This window comes from Macaca fascicularis, chromosome 3 (genome assembly GCF_037993035.2).
Source record: "Macaca fascicularis isolate 582-1 chromosome 3, T2T-MFA8v1.1".
Taxonomy (NCBI): Eukaryota; Metazoa; Chordata; class Mammalia; order Primates; family Cercopithecidae; genus Macaca; species Macaca fascicularis.
This window is the reverse complement of record NC_088377.1, coordinates 45,662,340-45,682,667: the sequence shown is the minus strand read 5'-3', so window position 1 is coordinate 45,682,667 and position 20,328 is coordinate 45,662,340. Positions and strand designations below refer to the sequence as shown.

The 20,328-nt window shown below is 45.5% G+C and overlaps 1 long non-coding RNA gene across 2 annotated transcripts; it reads left to right on the top strand.

Moving 5' to 3' along the window:
- Positions 1–16,579, top strand: LOC135970087 (uncharacterized). 2 transcript variants are annotated; one of them, XR_012432206.1, is made up of 3 exons: positions 1–1,197; positions 14,359–14,494; positions 15,948–16,579. It is a non-coding gene; the product is annotated as an uncharacterized lncRNA (long non-coding RNA). The 2 variants fall into 2 exon arrangements; XR_010585536.1 differs by having other exon boundaries at positions 15,944–16,579.
- The last annotated feature ends 3,749 nt before the right edge of the window (positions 16,580–20,328 follow it).

Sequence of the window (20,328 nt, the reverse complement as noted above, 5' to 3'; positions counted from 1 at the left end):
AGAGCCTGGCGGGCTTTGCGCAGGCGCTTGTGCCCTCGCGGGGCTTCCGTGCACTTCGCCTGCGGGGTCGTGCTAGGGCCGCGGGTGAGCCTGGGGACTGCGGAGCGGGCGCAGGGCGCGTCCGGACAGTCGCAGCCCTGGCCCCTGGGACCGCCTTCCCCGCATGGGATTGGGCTCCGCGCCTAGGTGGGGCGGGGGCGGGGGCGGGGGCGGGGGCGGGGGCGGGGGCGGGGTGCTCCGCCCGCAGCAGGGGGCCGCCGGGGCCGCATTCCGGTTTCCTCGACTGGCGGCGGCGGCGGCGGTGCGCTGTCGGCCCAGCAGGTGCGGCGGGGGCAGGGTCACGGCTGTCGCGCGCCGCCGTGGGCCCTCCTCCGCGGTGCCTCGCGTGAGGCCGGTGCCAGGGCCCGCTGAGTCTGGGCAGCTCGTGGGCCGCCTGGCTCCCGCCTGGGGCCTCCGGGCGCTGCATCCCGCAGCTTCTGGGAACCGTGCGCGCCCACAGGCGGACTTGGGCCTCGAACAAGGTTCTTGCTAAATTGAGTTGTCCCCTAGGCTTTGCTGGACAGAGCGGCTCCACTGCGTTGACAAGGAGGGGGCTCAGGGACAGGAATCTCAGCGGGAAGACAACCCCTCCTCCGAAGGGAGGCCCATCAGGGCTTCAGAAAAGGGGCCGAGAGACGCATAAGAGGAGCGTGTGGTGCGGAGGGGCCTGGGCTTAGGAAGGAAGCCCTGAAAGACCCAACAGAGGAAGGGAGCTGGGCAGAGGGTGATAGCAGGGGCCAGACTGAGCGAACAGTGCCCAGGCTGGTGTCAAACTCCAGGCCTCAAGTGATCTTCCCGCCTTGGCCTCCGAGGGTGCTGGGGTTATGGGCATGAGCCACTTTGCCTGGCCTACTCAATTCTGTTTTAAATGTTTGTGTTTGTGAAGTGAGACAAAAATTGTTAAAGCAATGGGAAACATTGCAGGTTTAAGCTCCACTGAGTCATATTGGAGTCAAAAAGGGATGCGGGGATGTGGTTCCCTCCTTTCCTTCTGCAGGGTCAAGGTTACCCAGCGGACGGGGGTGCTTTTAGGAGAATTAGGCGGGTGCAGAGCTGCCAGATCGCTCATTCTGTTTCTTCCCCCTTTTTTCAGGTATACTATTTGAAGAACAGGTTTCCATGCTCTTAGAGGAGCATCAGAGAATGAACAAACCCCAGGTGAGTTTCTTTTTGTAGATTCTTTTTCGTTTTCCAGGGGATTTGCTGGCTTTTATAAAATTCGTTGATTCAGATGGACATTTAGAAAGCTACTTCAGGGTAAATGGGGAGTGAGGCAGCTGAGCAGCAGGCAGAGGCAGCTGCGGATCCCTGTGGTCATGTGATCCTACAGTCGTCAAAGGGGAGTGGCAGATTGGTCTTTTTCTTTTGAGACAGTCTTGTTCTGTTGCCCAGGCTGGAATGCAGTGACATGATCTTGGCTCACTGCAACCTTCACATCTGGGGTTCAACCAAATCTCATGCCTCGGTCTCCCGAGTAGCTGGGACTACAGGTGCTCACCACCACACCCGGCTAATTTTTGTATTTTTTATAGAGACGGTTTTGCCATGTTGGCCAGTCTGGTCTCGAGCCCCTGACCTCAAGCAGCCCTTCTGCCTGGGCCTCCCAGAGTGCTGGGATTATAGGCATGAGCCACTGCACCCGGCCCTGATTTGTCTTTTATCTTCCTAATCTGCACTTCATTTTCACTGGCCGCCAAAAGAAATGAACTAGTTACTCTTGGGACAGAAAGATTTCCTGGAGTCTGAAAAAATGTCTGAACATCTTTATGGAGCAAAGAACCTTGCAATCAACCTCCCTGTTGCCTGCAGTTGTTCTTTGTTGGAAGTGGAGGGTAGAACTCAGGTTTTATTCATTGTCTGGATCGACCACATTTTCTTTACCTCTTCATTTGCAGATGGACATTTAGGCTGTTTCCACCTTTTCCTTGTTGTAAATAATGCTGCTATGAGCATTGGGGTACAGGTATCTGTTCATTCATTCGCATGTTAGTCTGCTTTGTGTAATCTTGCCACTTCCCTGCCACCTGCCCGGGACGTCCTGGTAAAGCCTAACCGCAGTGCATGTTTTCCCAACCTGGCCTTCCTAGAATATTCTGCTGCATTGGCATTGAACTGCTTTCACCTTCTAGAAAGGCCCCTCTCCCTGGTGTCTTGTGACATGCTTCTTGTGGCTTTATTCCTGCTGCTCAGATTTCTTGGTGCCCCTCATTGTGTCTTCCTCCTGCTCATTCTCATGGCTTATGTCTAGATGTCCATCCTTGACTCCCTCATCTTTTTACTCCGCCAGTCTTTCCCGAGTATTTTATGCCCTCTGTAGTGGTAGGGACAGGAGGCAGGGAAATTCTGGGCAGAAGAGGGCATGTCCCTGGCGAGGGCCCCACCCTCAAGCCGAAAAGCCTGACACCGTGGTCCAAAGTGAGAATTTACATCCCTGTTTTCCTGCTCGAATGTTGCCTTTTCCCAGACCACTCATGGCCCACCCCGCCCCCCCATCCTGTGCCCATAAAAACCCTGGGTTTTGTCTGTAGAAGCCCTTTGTATTTCCATATCAGTTTTAGGGCCGGGCGTAATGGCTCACGCCTATAATCCCACCACTTTGGGAGGCCGAGGCGGGCGGATCACCTGAGGTTTTAGCCTGGCCAACATGGTGAAACCCCATCTCTACTAAAAGTACAAAAATTAGCCAGGCATAGTTACATGCACCTGTAATCCCAGCTACTAGGGAGGCTGAGGCAGTAGAGTCGCTTGAATCCAGGAGGTGGAGGTTGCAGTGAGATGAGATTGTGCCACTGTACTCCATCCTGGGCAACAAGAGTGAAACTCTATCAAAAAAACAGAAAAAAATTAGAACCAGCTTGTATATATCTACAAAGAAACATTTAGGATTAAGGTTGGAATTGAACTTGTAGATAAGTTGGGGGAGAATGGACCTCTTTATTTCTACGTCTATTGAAGTCTTTAACTTACTGCAGGATTGTTTTGTAGTTTACAAGGCACAGGTCTGGCACATCTGTCAAATGTATCCCTAAGTGTTTCATTTTTTTTGATACTCTTGTAAATGGTATTGAGTTTCAATTTATGATTGTTCATTGCTAGTATGTAGAAATACCAGATTTTGTATGTTTATACTGTATCCTGCAACCTTATTAAACTCACTAGTTCTAGTAGCTTTCTTATAGGTTCTGCAAGATTTTCTACATGGACAATTCTATCATGTCATTTATAGTTTTACTTCTCTAATGTGTATGACTTTTTGTTGTTTTATTGCATTGACGAAAACCGCCCATATAATGTTGAACAGAAATGAGATGGGACATCTTTGCCTTTCTTATTTTAATTTTAGGAGGAGAGCACTAAGTCTTTCACCATTACTGTGATGGCAGCTGTTGGTTTTTCATGGGTGCTTTTTATTAGGTTGAGAAAATTTCCTTTTATTCTTTTTTTTTTTTTTTCTTTTTTTGAGACGGAGGCTCGCTCTGTTGCCCAGGCTGGAGTGCAGTGGCGTGATCTCAGCTCACTGCAAGCTCCGCCTCCCAGGTTCACGCCATTCTCCTGCCTCAGCCTCCTGAATAGCTGGGACTACAGGTGCCCACCACCACACCGGCTAATTTTTGTATTTTTAGTAGAGATGGGGTTTCACTGTGTTAGCCAGGATGGTCTTAATCTCCTGACCTTGTGATCCACCCCCCTCGGCCTCCCAAAGTGCTGGGATTACAGGCGTGAGCCACCGTGCCTGGCCTCCTTTTATTCTTAAACTGTTGAAAGTTCTTTTTTTTCAAATCAGGAATCAGTGTTTTGTCAAATCCTTTTCTGCATCTATTGATAAAATTATATGGTTTTCCTTATCTGTTTGTTAGTATCATAAATTATGTTTGATTTTTAAATATTAGTGTTCACCTGGTACAAACTTGTTCTAATATTCTTACCCTGTCTTGTATCTGTGGAATTTCTAGTGATGTTATCACTAGATGTGATAACATCCTTGATGGTGATAATTCGTGGGTGCTGCCTGCTCCTCTTCTCTGTCTCTCATCAGTGTAGCTAGAGGTTTGAAACATTTATTGATTTATTTAAAAATATATATATATTATTGATTTTTGATTTTCTGTTCTCCATTTTATTGTTTTCTGTTCTTTTATTACTTTTTTCTGACTACTTCGGTATAATTTGCTCTTTTTCTGGTTTCTAAAAAGGTAGAAGATGAGGTCATTGATTTTATTATTATTTTTTTGAAGTGGAGTCTCACTCTGTCACACAGGCTGGAGTGCAGTGGTGTGATCTTGGCTCACTGCAACATCCACCTCCCAGGATCAAGTGATTCTCCTGTCTTAGCCTCCCGAGTAGCTGAGATTATAGGTGCCCGCCACCACGCCTGGATAATTTTTCTATTTTTAGTATAGATGGGGTTTTGCCATGTTGGCCAGGCTGGTCTCGAACTCCTGACTTCAGGTGATCCACCCACCTTGGTCTCCCAAAGTGTTGGAATTAACAGGAGTGAGCCACCATGCCCAGCCTGCTTTCAAGTTTTTTTTTTTTTTTTTTTTTTTTTTTGAGACGGAGTCTCGTCACCCGGGCTGGAGTGCAGTGGCCGGATCTCAGCTCACTGCAAGCTCCGCCTCCCGGGTTTACGCCATTCTCCTGCCTCAGCCACCCGAATAGCTGGGACTACAGGCGCCCGCCACCTCGCCCGGCTAGTTTTTTTCTGTATTTTTTTAGTAGAGACGGGGTTTCACCGTGTTAGCCAGGATGGTCTCGATCTCCTGACCTCGTGATCCGCCCGCCTCGGCCTCCCAAAGTGCTGGGATTACAGGCTTGAGCCACCGCGCCCAGCCTCAAGTTTTTAAGAAAATGTAGTTTAAGGGGCATGATTTGAAAAAGTGGTGTGTGTAGGGGGGTACATTTTCTGGAGGATAACTGAGTTTTTTGCAGAGCCAAAGCTGAAAAGCAAGCTAGTTGAATGTAAGAATCTCTGTTAGACTTGTGACTTGTCTTTGGAAATGAATATTTTAGAAGATATTTATTGTGGATTTTTGTAAAGATACTTTAAACTAATATAAACCTTATTTTATCTGTTGGCACATAGATAGTGGCACGTAGATAGTGGGCTTTATCTATACAGGTTTTTTTTTTTTTTTTTTTAGATGGAGTCTCGCTCTGTCACTCAGGCTGGAGTGCAGTGGTGTGTTCTTGGCTCACTGCAAGCTCTGCATCCCGGGTTCACGCCATTCTCCCACCTCAGCCTCCCAAGTAGCTGGGACTACACGCACCCACCACCACACCTGGCTAATTTTGTTTTTGTATTTTTAGTAGACGTGGTTTCACCGTGTTAGCCAGGATCGTCTTGATCTCCTGACCTCATGATCCGCCCACCTTGGCCTCCCAAAGTGCTGGGATTACAGGTGTGAGCCACCGTGCCCGGCCTATCTGTATAGGCCTTAGTCATCTGTTTTCTCTCACATCTCAGCCATCCTGTGGTATTTCTCCTTAACAGCCATGTCTCCAAACACTCCTTTTCACTCCATTTCCTGCTCATGATTTCCGTTGGTCTGACCTCATTTTTCTGTCATGCTTTTCCCTCAGTTAATTCTTTCCTATGTTTAATAATTTCGCCTTTTCAGTTTTGAGGGTCATGTTTTTAAAAATAGCAAATATATGTGTGTTCCTCGCTAGTTTTTCCCTCCCTTTTCCACTATTGCAGGCAGTTTTCATTTTTATTTTTTGGAACCAAGGTGAAATACATATTTGGGATTTCATCCCAGGAGCCTGGGCCTGAAAATAGAGAATCCATGATATAAATCACACGTACATAGGAAATGTGTTAACATTTTTTTTTTTGAGACGGATTCTCGCTCTGTCGCCCCAAGCTGGAGTGCAGTGGCGAGATGTCGGCTCACTGCAAGCTCCGCCTCCTGGGTTGACATCATTCTGCTGCCTCAGCCTCCCGAGTAGCTGGGACTACAGGCGCCTGCAACTACGCCCAGCTAATTTTTTTTATTTTTTAGTAGAGACAGGGTTTCAGTGTGTTAGCCAGGATGGCCTCAATCTCCTGACCTCTTGATCCGCCCGCCTCAGCCTCCCAGAGTGCTGGGATTACAGGTGTCAGCCACTGCGCCCGGCCAACATTTTTAATGTATACTTAATTTTTCTCATTTCTAGAAGTCCAGAAATTAAAGAGACCTGATAAAGGAAAGCCAGGAAAATCGAGATAAATATTTGTGGTACACTTCAGTCCTCAGTAACAGCACACTGACTAAGAAAAGGGAATACGTTTTTGGGAAAACTCTTAATCTGGGTGCAAACCAGGTTTCTTCAAGAAAAATAGCCTGTCAGTTTGACTCATGTGGAATGAGTTTGAATATGTTTCAGAATCAAGTATTGGTGACAAAAATTATTCCAGTAATAATGCTGATGAAATTAATATAAGTGAGAAGTTGCCTTTTGGTAGTAATCAGGAAAACACTCATACTGGAAAGAAATCTGTTGAATATAACCAAAGTGGGAAGTCACCAAGTCATAGTGAGGACCTTACTGAGGATCAGGAAATTCAAGCTTTGAGACCACCTTTGGAAGATAACGAACATGGAAATGTCTTCCTTGAGAAGGTAGCCATCATCACACAAGAGACAGCTCAAACAGGAGAGAAACCCGATGATTATAAGGAGCATGGAGAAAATGTCAGTGCCACGTCAACTCCCAAAGTTCATCCAGAAACTCACATAAGGAAGAATCACTCTGAAGTTAATGAGTGTGAGAAGTCAACCTTCTTCAGACATCAGAAAGTTACTACAGGGGTGAAAACCCATGGAGCTAATGAAAATGAGAATTTCAGTCACACGCCACATCTTACTGTGCCTCATAGAACTCACACGGTAGAGAAAACTTTTGAATGTAGTCACTGCAAGAAATCTTTTTGCCAGGAGTCCCACCTCACTGAGCATCAGAGGACATGCACAAGAGAGACACCATGTGAAAGGAATAAATATGGGAAAACCTTTCAGAAATTACAACCCATCAACTCTCAGATAGTACATCGAGAAGAGAAACCCCATGAATGTGGTAAAACCCTAGTGAAGTCAGCCCTCACTAATCACCAGATAATTCAGTCAGAAAAGAAGCTTTATGTATGTAGTGACTGTAAGAAACCTTTTTCTCATAGCTCAGTCCTAAGAGTCCATCAGAGAATTCACACAGGGGAGAAGCCCTATCAGTGTAATGGGAAATCCTAAGCAAAATGAAACTTCAGTCACCAACAGATAACTCTTAAACATGGGAGAAACCATATGACTATAAGGAATGTAGGAAATCCTTCCATGTGAGACCAAACCTCACTAAACATCAGAAAACACATACGGGGAGAAACCTTTCAAATGTACTGAATGAAGGAGAACTTCCTTCCAGAAGTCACAATTGGCTGATTATTAGAGAAAACACACAGGAGAGAAACCCTGCAAATGTAATGAATTTGTTGGCCAGGCGTGGTGGCTCACGCCTGTAATCCCACTACTTTGGGAGGTTGAGGTGGGTGAATCACGAGGTCAGGAGATCGAGACCATCCTGGCTAACACGGTGAAACCCTCTCTGTACTAAAAATAGAAAAAATTAGCCAGACATGGTGGTGGGCGCCTGTAGTCCCAGCTACTCAGGAGGCTGAGGCAGGAGAATAGCGTGAACCCAGGAGGTGGAGCTTGCAGTGAGCCAGGATCACACCACTGCACTCGAGCTTAGGCAACAGAGCGAGACTCCATGTCAAAAAAAAAACTTTTTTTTAATGAATATGGAAAATCAGTCCTACTATAAGTCAACCCTAAATGTACATCAGGGAAAGCACACAGAAGAGAAACCCTATAAATGTATTGAGTGTGAGAAATGCTTCTCCTATAAATCACCGCTAATTATACATGAGGAGACACAGGTAAGAAACCCTATGAGTGTAATGAATGTGTGAAACCCTTTTGTGTGAAGTCAAGTCTCAGTAAACATCAGAAAATTCACACCAGGGAGAAGCCGTATGAATGTAGTGAATGTGGAAAATCTCTATGAATTCAGCCCTCATTGTGCATCAGAGAACTCACACTGGGGAGAAACCCTATGGATGCAATAAATGTGAGAAGTCCTTCTACAACAAGGATGCCCTCACTAAACATAAGAGAACTCACACAGGGGAGAGGCTACATAAATGTAATGAATGTAGGAAGTCCTTACAACCCTAGTTAAACACCAGAGAACTCATACTGGAGAGAAACCTTACAAATATAATGAATGTGAAAAATCTTTGTATCTGAAGTCACATATTTTTTTTTTTAATTTTTTGAGATGGAGTCTCACTCTGTAACCCAGGCTGGAGTGCAGTGGCGTGATCTTGGCTCGCTGCAACCTCCACCTCCTGAGTTCAAGCGATTGTCATGCCTTAGCCTCCCAACTAGCTGGGATTACAGGTGCCCGCCACCACACCCAGCTAATTTTTGTATTTTTAGTAGAGACAGGGTTTCACCATGTTGGCCAGGCTGGTCTCGAACTCCTGACCTCAAGTGATCAGCCTGCCTCAGCCTCCCAAAGTGCTGGGATTACAGGCATGAGCTACTGTACTTGGCCTGAAGTCACATCTTAATATTCATCAGAGAATTCACACAGGAAGGAGACCTCATGTACGTAATGAATGTGGGAAGGCCTTTTCTGTGAAGTCAAACCTCACTGATCATCAGAGAACACACTGAGAAGAGAAACCCTATGAATGTACCAAATGTTAGAAAACTTTTCGCCATAAATCTACCTTGACGGTACATCAGAAAACTCATATGGGGAGAAGCCTTAAAAATGCAATGAATGTGGAAAATCTTTCTATATGAAGTCAGCCCTCAGTCAGCATCAGAGAATAAATACATGGGAGAAACCCTGTGAATGTAAAGAATGTGGGAACGCGTACCAGAGGTCACACTTCACTAAATATCATCAAACATACACCACGCAAGAAACCCCATGAATGTAAGGAATGTGGAAAAACCTTCCAGAAGTCACACTTCATTGAACATCAGAGGACACACCCAGGGGAGAAACCCCATGAATGTAATAAACGTGGGAAATCCTGCTGCTATAAGTCACCCTTAACCATTCAGCAGAGAACTCACATGGAAGAGAAGCCCTATCAATGTAGCAAATGTGATACGTATTTCTGTATGAAATCACACCTTGTGCATCAGAGACCTCATACCAGGAAGAACCCTTTTGAGTGTAATGAATGTGGGAAAATGTTTTATGTGAAGTCAAACCTCATCAGTCATCAGAGAACTCACACAGGGGAGAAGCTATATGAATGCAATACATGCGGGAAATCCTGTGTGAAGTCATCGCCCACACAAGAGTGATACCCTGAATTGTAACAAATGTGGGAAATCCTCATGTGTAAAGTCCATTTGTTTTTCAAACCAAAATTCATGGTAGAAACCTTATGAATGTAAATAATGTAGGGGTCTCCTTCTGTGTAAATTAAATCATTAGTTGGCATCAGAAAACACAAGATATAGGGGCTGGAGGCTTCTCCACAAATGAAATGGATATGGGAACATTTTGTGTTATCTTAGAAAATACTGGCCGGGCAAGGTGGCTCACGCCTGTAATCCCAGCACTTTGGGAGGCTGAGGCAGGTGGATCACCTGAGGTCAGGAGTTCAAGACTAGCCTGGCCAACATGGGAAATCCCATCTCTACTAAAAATACAAAAATTAGCCGGGCATGGTGGTGGTTGTGTGTAATCCTAGCTACTTGGGAGTTTGGGGCAGGAGAATCACTTGAACCCAGGAGGCGGAGGTTGTGGTGAGCCAAGATCATGCCATTGCACTCCAGCCTGGGTGACAAGAACGAAAACTCTGTCTCAAAAAAAAAAAAAAAAAAAATTACAGAAAACTCAAATGGGAAGAGACCCCTGAGAACAGCTTGTATATTAGTATCTACCAATAAATCAAATATGGTGTGTTTCACATAAATCACAGGGAAAGACCAACAAAACAGAAATATAAAAGCATTTACAAAGTTCCAGCACATTTACACGTCAGATGATTGATACTGGTGTAAAACTATGTTTGCTGTGCATGCAAGCTTTCAGGAAAAATTCAGATATAAGCAGAGAATTAATACTGAGGGGACATCTATTAATTTAGGAGATAGAGATACTTTTTTTTTTTTTTTTTTTTTTTTTTGAGAAGGAGTCTTGCTCTGTCGCCCAGGCTGGAGTGCTGTGGCGCAATCTCGGCTCACTGCAAGCTCCACCTCCCGGGTTCACGCCATTCTCCTGCCTCGGGCTCCTTCGTAGCTGGGAGCTACCATGCCTGGCTAGTTTTTGTATTTTTAGTAGAGACAGTTGCACTATGTTGGCCAGGATGGTCTTGAACTCCTGGCCTCATGATCCACCCACCTCGGCCATCCGAAGTGCTGGGATTACAGGTATGAGCCACCGTGCCTGGCCCCCTTTTTCTTTTTCTGTGTCCTTTTTTATTTTTATTTCTATTTCTTTCTTTTTTTTTTTTAAATTAATTTATTTTTTTTGAGACAAGAGTCTCGCTCTGTCGCCCAGGCTGGAGTGCAGTGGCCGGATCTCAGCTCACTGCAAGCTCCACCTCCCCGGGTTCACGCCATTCTCCTGCCTCAGCCTCCCGAGTAGCTGGGACTACCGGCGCCCGCCACCTCGCCTGGCTAGTTTTTTGTATTTTTTAGTAGACACGGGGTTTCACCGGGTTAGCCAGGATGGTCTCGATCTCCTGACCTCATGATCCACCCATCTTGGCCTCCCAAAGTGCTGGGATTACAGGCTTGAGCCACCGCGCCCAGCCTCTCTTTCTTTATTTTTATGAGACAGGGTCTCTCGCTCTGTTGCCCAAGCTGGAGTGCAGTGGCACGATCATAGCTCACCACAGTATGCAACTCCTGGGCTCAAGAGATCCTCCTGCCTCAGCCTCCCAGAGTAGCTGGGACTACAAGTGTGTACTACCACACCCAGCTACTTTTTAAAAAAAATTTTGTAGAGTCAGGGTCTCACCATCTTGTCCAGGCTGGTTTAAAACTTTTGGGCTCGGGCCGGGCGCGGTGGCTCAAGCCTGTAATCCCAGCACTTTGGGAGGCCGAGGCGGGTGGATCACGAGGTCAGGAGATCGAGACTATCCTGGCTAACATGGTGAAACCCCGTCTCTACTAAAAATACAAAAAACTAGCCGGGCGTGGTGGCGGGCGCCTGTAGTCTCAGCTACTTGGGAGGCTGAGGCGGGAGAATGGCCTGAACCCGGGAGGCGGAGCTTGCAGTGAGCAGAGATCACGCCACTGCACTCCAGCCTGGGAGACACAGCGAGACTCCATCTCAAAAAAAAAAAAAAAAAAAACTTTTGGGCTCGGCCGGGCGCGGTGGCTCAAGCCTGTAATCCCAGCACTTTGGGAGGCCGAGACGGGCGGATCACGAGGTCAGGAGATCGAGACCATCCTGGCGAACACGGTGAAACCCCGTCTCTACTAAAAAATACAAAAAACTAGCCGGGCGAGGCGGCGGGCGCCTGTAGTCCTAGCTACTCGGGAGGCTGAGGCAGGAGAATGGCGTAAACCCGGGGGGCGGAGCTTGCAGTGAGCTGAGATCCGGCCACTGCACTCTAGCCCGGGCGACAGAGCCAGACTCCGTCTCAAAAAATAAAATAAAATAAATAAATAAATAAAACTTTTGGGCTCAAGTGATCCTCCTGCCTCAACCTCCCAAAGTGCTAGGATTACAGGCGTGAGCCACTGTGCCTGTCCTTGTCCTTTTTTATTGAGGCATATATTTCTTTCTTTTTTTTTTCCTTTTGAGATGGAGTCTTGCTTCTTTGCCCATGCTGGAGTACAGTGGTGCAATCTCAGCTTATTGCAACCTCTGCCTCTTGGGTTCTAGTGATTCTACTGCCTCAGTCTCCCAACTAGCTGGGATTACAGATATGTGCCAGCACGTCTGGCTGATTATTGTATTTTTAGTAGAGATGGGGTTTCACCATGGTGGCCAGGATGGTCTCAAACTCCTGACCCCAAGTGATCTGCCCGCCTCAGGTTCCCAAAGTGCCGAGATTACAGGTGTGAGCCACTGCACCTGTCCTTGAGGCATGATTTATACACAGTAAAATAACGTGGGTTAAGGGCAGGATCTGATGAGTTTTGACTAATGGTTACACTCATGTGACCACTTCCCCATTGATAACACAGAACATTCCCACTGCCTTTGGTTTTTTTGGTCTTTGTTTTGAAGACGTCTTACTCTGTCACCCAGGCTAGAGGGCAGTGGCACGATCATAGTTCACTGCAGCCTCGACCTCCTGGGCTCAAGTGATCCTCCCACCTCAACCTCCTGAGTAGCTAAGACTACACGTGCGTATCACCACACCTGGCTAATTTTTTTTTTTTTTTTTTTTTTTTTAGACGGAGTCTTACTCTGTCACCCGGGCTGGAGTGCAGTGGTGTGATCTCGGCTCACTGCCAGCTCTGCCTCCAGGGTTCACACCATTCTCCTGCCTCAGCCTCCCAAGTAGCTGGGACTACAGGTGCCCATCACCACGCCTGGCTAATTTTTTTGTGTTTTTAGTAGAGACGGGGTTTCACCATGTTAGCCAGGATGGTCTCAATCTCCTGACCTTGTGATCTACCCGCCTTGGCCTCCCAAAGTGCTGGGATTACAGGTGTGAGCCACCGCGCCTGGCTGAGATACTTTTTTTTTTTTTCTCTACAAATACTGTAATACTAGAAGTCACATTTCAGGTACCAAATTTAGAAAATGTAATATGTGATACATCTAATGCTAATGACCATTGTTGGAATATAAAAGCTTTTGAAAAACAAGTTGCTGCCGCAGGCTGACAGTATTAGACATTTGAGTACTTGAGGAAAGATGGGTACATTTGTTAGTGAGAATCATACAACATACGTACATGGCCTGTGTCTGATTTACACAGTGGAACTCCACAGAGTGGTCAGCAGGAAATCTCTCTCCATAGCTTAAGAACTGTTGTAACAGATCTACCACACGAAATGCCTCCAGTGTTTCTTTGTATCTTTTTGTTTGTTTGTTTGTTTTTGAGTCAGAGTCTCGCTCTGTTGCCCAAGCTGGAGTGCAATGGCACAATCTCGCTTCACTGCCACCTCTGCCTCCCGGTGTCTAGTGATTCTTCCTGCTTCAGCCTTAGGAGTAGCTGGGATTACAGGTGCCTGGCACTGTGCCTGACTAATTTTTGTATTTTTAGTAGAGACAGGGTTTCTCCATGTTGGGCAGGCTGGTCTCAAACTCCTAACCTCAAGTGATCTGCCCGCCTTGGCCTCCCAAAGTGCTGGGATTACAGGCATGAGCCACTGTGCCCGGCCTCTTTGTATCTTAATAGTACAGTATACTTGATACGTGACATGTATGACAAATTTGAAGTACACAATATGTTATTGAGAAATGCAGAGTACAGAAAACTATGTGGCTTGCTGTCTTTTGTGTGAGAATTGAGGGGAAGAAATAATATGTATTTAAATAGCTATTTTGTATATATATTTCTCTATTACATATGTTTATTTTTTTTTAATTTTAAATTTTTTGTAGAGATGGGGCTCGCTATGTTGCCCAGGCTGGTCTTGAACTCCTGGGCTCAAGCGGTCTTCCTGCCTCAGTCTCCCAAAGTGCTGAGATTACAGGCATGAGCTACTGTGCCTGGCCAATATATTTTATGTAATACATATATTTTGCAAATAAGTATAAACTACAAACTACAAACCTGAAGAGTAAGTTACAAACTAAAAAATGAATACGTATGGAGATAGGCGTGAACAGGGTGGCGGGGCTGAAGATGGAGACGAGGCTTCTTCAAGTATACCTTTTTGTGAAGTTTTGACTTTTGGATAAATATAAGTAATTTACATACTCAAAAGCACATTTTGAAATTGAAAGCGAAGAAGAAATCAACTGAAGTTTATAGCAAATGGGTAACTTCACTAAGCAGAAGAGCTCATTCTTTCAATAGACCTTTAAATGCAGTATTATGAGCACTTCCTTAGGGGGATTTTTTTCTGTTTTGAGACAAAAAGAACTTAAAAAAATGACAGGTGTCACTCATTAATTTCCACGTTAGTAATATTGGTGTTATTTCCAACCTATTTTGTGGGAATAGATTCAAATAGTTCTAGGATAAAGCAACAATAAACTGTGAAAGTTACTGGGGGGGACCAAAATGTCCACTTTAAGAGATGACTATAACAACTCGAAGTAGTTATGTAAAACTCCCCATAATGATGAATACATATTGAAAATATCACTCATGATTTTTAAAAAACATTTATTTCCTAGGTCTGTTCATGGGAGGGCCCAGAACCAATGGTTACCCTGTAGTGATGAGCAAATTCAGCCCTCAACATGGCCATTCAAGGAACCAGGACTCCTTAGAGCAACAGCTGGTCTAGGTCTGGGTCCTGAAGTGCCCAAGGTAAGCCTGGAATGTCCTGGGTCAGAAACCAGGGAAGCACTCAAAGATTCACAGTAATGTGAAAACGCGAACAGAAGCTATAACTAGAAGGGGCTCCCCTGGTCAAACGTGAAGCGCTTTGGTGAACAAAAACAATAACAGTAACTGACAATAACATTCTGAATAAAGAAAATTCTGGCCGGGCGTGGTGGCTCACGCCTGTAATCCCAGCACTTTGGGAGGCTGAGGCGGGCGGATCACGAGGTTAGGAGATCGAGACCATCCTGGCTAACATGGTGAAACCCCATCTTTCCTAAAAATACAAAAAAAATTAGCTGGGCGTGGTGGTGGGCCAGTCCCACTTACTCGGGAGGCTGAGGCAGGAGAATGGTGTGAACCTGGGAGGCGGAGCTTTCAGTGAGCCGAGATCACGCCACCGCACTCCAGCCTGGGTGACAGAGCGAGACTCCATCTCAAAAAAAAAAAAAAAAAAAAAAAGGCCAGGCGGGGTGGCTCACGCCTGTAATCCCAGTGCTTTGGGAGGCTGAGGCGGGTGGATCACCTGAGGTCAGGAGTTTGAGACCAGCCTGACTAACATGGAGAAACCCCGTCTGTACTAAAAATACAAAATTAGCCGGGCACAGTGGCGCATTCCTGTAATTCCAGCTACTCAGGAGGCTGAGGCAGGAGGATTGCTTGAACCTGGGAGACAGAGGTTACGGTGAGCCGAGATTGTGCCATCGCACTCCAGCCTGGGCAACAAGAGCAAAACTCCACCTCAAAAAAAAAAAAAAAAAAAAAATTTGAAGTCCGTAGTGATGCAAAAAAGAGACTAAAGGCATTTCCATGATTGGTGGTGGATCTCACACAAACTCCTTACTTTTTAATTAGAGGGAAGGAATTAGATTTTCACCCTGTCCTTTTAGTAGGATCAATCGTTTATCTCGTCATGGAAAGCTACTTGTTATAGAATAATGTCAGCTAATAAATGCAGATGGAATGACAGATTTTGAAAAGCCACTAATTTGCAACCCTTAGTGCATTTAGGCACTGATCAATGGATGCTACAATCATTAGATGTGAGGGAAACAGGATGCTTGTGTAGTGCCAGAGTATCACCTGCAGATACGTCACTGAATGTGGAAAGAAAGGTGCCTTTACAATCAACGATTGTCCCACTTTGACCAGTTGAGCAAAAGATTATTAATGTTAGTGACATTATGTGCCTCTTGATGAAATACAATACAAAGTAGTTGCATTTTCTGGTAGTACTTTGGCCAGAATATTTCACCTGAATTGAATCAAGTGTTTCAACCTAACTTTTAGTTTTCAGGAAATACAGGAGATAGAGGAACAACTCTATCTTTTTGAAGATAGAGTTTGAGAATACAAATCAGAATATGGGACATTTAGAAGACACCTGGCTAGGTCTCTTCAAAGAGCTGAAATCTTTTTGTTTGTTTTTTTGAGATAGAGTCTGGCTCTGTCGTCCAGGTTGGAGTGCAGTGGCGCGATCTCAGCTCACTGCAAGCTCCACCTCCCGGGTTCATGCCATTCTCCTGCCTCCGCCTCCTGAGTAGCTGTAACTACAGGCACCCACCACTGCACCCGGCTAATTTTTTGTATTTTAGTAGAGATGGGGTTTCACCGTGTTAGCCAGGATGGTCTCAATCTCCTGACCTCGTGATCCGCCTGCCTCGGCCTCCCAAAGTGTTGGGATTACAGGTGTGAGCCACCACGCCCGGCCGCTGACATCATTTTTAAAAAGAGAGAAAAGGTGAAGGCACTGTTTTTCAAGGGCAAACGTGCTGAATATGGAAAGATGAACTGGCTTGATGTCTGCAGCCTTGAAGTGGTTCAGGAAAAAGATACATGCATAGATAAAGCGAAAATGGCAAAATTGAAGCAAGTGTCGACCTGGCAGGCACATGGCTGTTTTTCTTAAAAGAGTTGTGTTTGACAAATTTTATAATAAAAAGTTTTGGAGAAGAACTGCAGCACTTAGCAATTCTGTTACTGTTCCTTGGCATATATAAATAGCTCTACTCGTGGTTATTGATCTGCTTGTCAATAAAGAAGCCAAAGAGTACCTTTTAAAGTGTTCAACTGTTTTGGGTTTTAGTCACTTCAATAAAAACAGAACGTAACCAAAGGCTGGTCATGGTGGCTTATGCCTGTAATCCCAGCACTTTGGGAAATTGAGACAGAAGGATTATTTGAGCCCAAGAGTTCAAGAACAGCCTGGGCAACACGGCGAGACCACCCTGTCTCTATAAAAAGTTGAAAAATTAGCCAGACATGGTGGTGTCCACCTGTGGTCCCAGGTACTTGGGAGGCTGAGGCAGGAGGATCTTTGAGCCTGGGAGTTTGGGTTTGCAGTGAGCTGTGGTCATGCCACTGCACTCCAGTCTGGGCAACAGAGCAAGACCCTATCACAAAAAAAGAAATAATGCAAAGGCAGGGTATACCATTAACAACTCAAGCTTGTGTTAAGAACTAGGTGCAAACAGTAGTGCTCATTACACTGATAGTGAAAATAGTATTGTATAAAGAAAACGCACTTCTCTTTCTACTGACACATTTCTAAGTGGTGCCTCCAGAGGTACATGGCATAGCCCAAGCGGTAGGAGCCCAGGAACCATTTGCCAACAGGGTGGCAGCTGTTGTGCTCTCATTCGTTCTCCCTCCTCTACCTGGATTTCCTTGCAGCAGGGGGCAGACTGCTCTCTGCTGCTTTGTTACATGAAAGCCTTGATGGGGCCTGTTTTCGCCTCCGCAACAGGGATTGTTTGGGTTGGGCATACGACCAAGCCTTGACCTCTAGGATGTGTAGGGAAGTGTTCTGTATGATTTTTGGGAAAGGATTTATCATTGATAAAGAGACATGAGCTGAATCACATCGCCATTCTGAATACATCCATTGGTTGCGTCTTGTGGCCCAGGGCTGTAGTTGGAGGCTGATGAGCAGAGATAGAAGAGCTTGGCCACTGATGGTATGAAACACTGATTTAACCCACACTGAGGTGGCTCTGGATTAGGCATTTGAGGTAATTAATTTTTCTGATTGTGTAAGCCTGTTGGAGTTGAGATTTTTCTGTGACTTGGAGCTACAAGGCATCCTGACTTTGAAGAAGGACAGTTTTTGTTTGTAGAGATGGGGTGTCTATGTTGCCCAGGCTGGTCTTGATTTCCTGGGCTTAAGTGATCCTCTCGTCTTGGCCTCCTAAAGTGCTGTGATGACAGGATACATTTTTAAAAAGAAGTTGTATAATTCAGAAGTCTTAGTTAGCCACAGTGATTTGGGGGCAAGAATGATTTTGAGAAAATGATTTAGCAGCTGCTTTCTGCTCTGTAAATTTCTGTGTAATAAGGAAATACAGGTACCCTTGAACAACACAGGTCTGGACTGAGCAGGTCCACTTGTAAGTAGTTTTTTTTTTTTTTTTCCCCCCAGTAGGTGGCCCTCCTTATCTGCAGGTTCCACATCTGCAACCCTATACAGCTCAAAACTATAGTATTCACAGAATGCAAACCTGAGGATACAGAGGGCCAACTTTGTATACAGGTTTCAAAGAGTCAACTTCGAAACTTTTGTGTGCACAGAGTTTGGTATCCACAGTGGGTGCTGGAAACAATCCCCCCATGGATACTAAGGGATGACTGTAATGTCATTTCTTATTGGTAAGAATCCAGAGCAGAGGGCTGGGCGCGGTGGCTCACACCCGTAATCCCAGCACTTTGGGAGACCGAGACGGGCGGCTCACGAGGTCAGGAGATCGAGACCATCCTGACTAACACGGTGAAACCCCGTCTCTACTAAAAAATACAGAAAACTAGCCGGGCGAGGTGGCGGGCGCCTGTAGTCCCAGCTACTCAGGAGGCTGAGGCAGGAGAATGGCGTGAACTCGGGAGGCGGAGCTTGCAGTGAGCCGAGATCCGGCCACTGCACTCCAGCCTGGGCGACAGAGCGAGACTCCATCTCAAAAAAAAAAAAAAAAAAAAAGAATCCAGAGCAGAAAATGTTCTTGTGGAAATTAGTTGTATATTAAGTATTCTTTCTCTTCACATCAAATGTCATTTTTAATTGATCAGATTATGCATTGCCTTTTTTTCTTGACAAGGTCTGGATTCACGTATGGATGTCATCTTTACTTTTGCAATGAATTACTAGTTGTTCTTACACCATTTAAGAAATCCATCTCTTTGTCCCTGGTTTGAAGTCCTTTTTTTTTTTTTTTTTTTTTTTGTGAGATGAAGTCTTGCTCTTGTCCTGCAGGCTGGAATGCAATGGCATGATCTCAGCTCACTGCAACCTCCACCTCCCGGGTTCAAATGATTCTCCTGCCTCAGCCTCCCGAGTAGCTGGAATTGCAGGCACCTGCCACCACGTCTGGCTAATTTTTATATATTTTCTTTTAGTAGAGATGGGGTTTCACCATGTTGGCCAGGCTGGTCTCGAACTCATGACCTCAGATAATCCACTCGCCTCAGCCTCCCAAAGTGCTGGAATTACAGGCGTGAGCCACCGCTCCCATCCGAAATAGTATTTTTATCATGGGGTAGGTCATTGTTAGTAGTGTCTTTGCTTTTTGTGTGCTCAGCACTCTTTCTCACATCTTTGTAGAAGGAGAAGCTGCAAACCCTGAGAGCTGGAAGTTCTCTGGGTGCCCATTCATTCATTCATTCATTCCGCCATCCTTTTGGCCCATCTTGATTTTACCGGGGAAGGACATTCAATCTAAGAAAGGCTAATGACAGTTGTCGGGAGTTCGTAATGGGTCATTGTAGAGCCTTTTTTTTGTTTGGTTTCACTCGGGAGTTGTCAGCAGCTCGGTTTTATTGGTTTGTGTCTAATTTACAGTTTTAGTCCTGCTTAGACATAGCTTGGGAGTCCCGTTACACTTTGCTTAACAGGGCTATATTCTGAGAAATGTGAATGTCAGTGTGCTTACACAAACCTACATGGTAAAGCCTACCATCTGGGCTGTATGGTATGGCCTTCCATGGAGGCTGGCACAGGGCAAAGCTGCTAAAAAAGGCTACAAACCTCAACAGCATGTGACTGTACTGAATATGCTAGGCAGCGGTAACACAGTCGCATTTGTGTATCTAAACACAGAAAGGGCACAGTAAAATGTATTATAATCTTATGAGACCACTGTTGTATATCTGGTCCATTACTGATCAAAATGTTATGTGGTGTGTGACCATACTCTAATTCTGAGTTTTATTCTGTTTTACTGAACCATGAATACTTTATAATTATGCGAAAGAAGATCATGTTCCAATTCCTCTTGCTTTATCATCTTTTCAATACATCGAAGGACAATCCTGTTTTTCAAACTTTTTGGCTTTTCCTGCAATTCATTCTCAGAGATGACCTTTAGAATAGACTCACCAGGCTCTTCTTTCCAAAGCCTGTAGGGATTGTGATTAAATTTGCATTTACATTTAACCTCAATGAACTGCCCACTGAGGGGGGCCACTCAATCCAGCTGGCTTGAACAATCCCTTGATGACCAGAGACTGGGGGGGTCACTCCAGCTGCTCTCCCCGACCCCAGGGACATCACCATGCCCCACTGAGCATTCCTGGGGCCCCAGGCCTGCCTCATCTTCCTTCTCATCTTCCTTCCAATTGTCACCCTTCTAGCTTTCTTTGGGGAAGGAGGCACCTAATTTGAATGCCCTAGAGGTTGATTTTTTTTACCTACCTGCTTTACCCAGAGACTTGCAGCTTCCAGATGGGGGAGGAGGAATTTTTTGTTGAAGTTAGAGGCATTTGCTGGATGCCTTCTCCATTGTTTGAGTGTTATTTCCTCTTAACAAATGCAAACGTTAACAGCTCACACAACA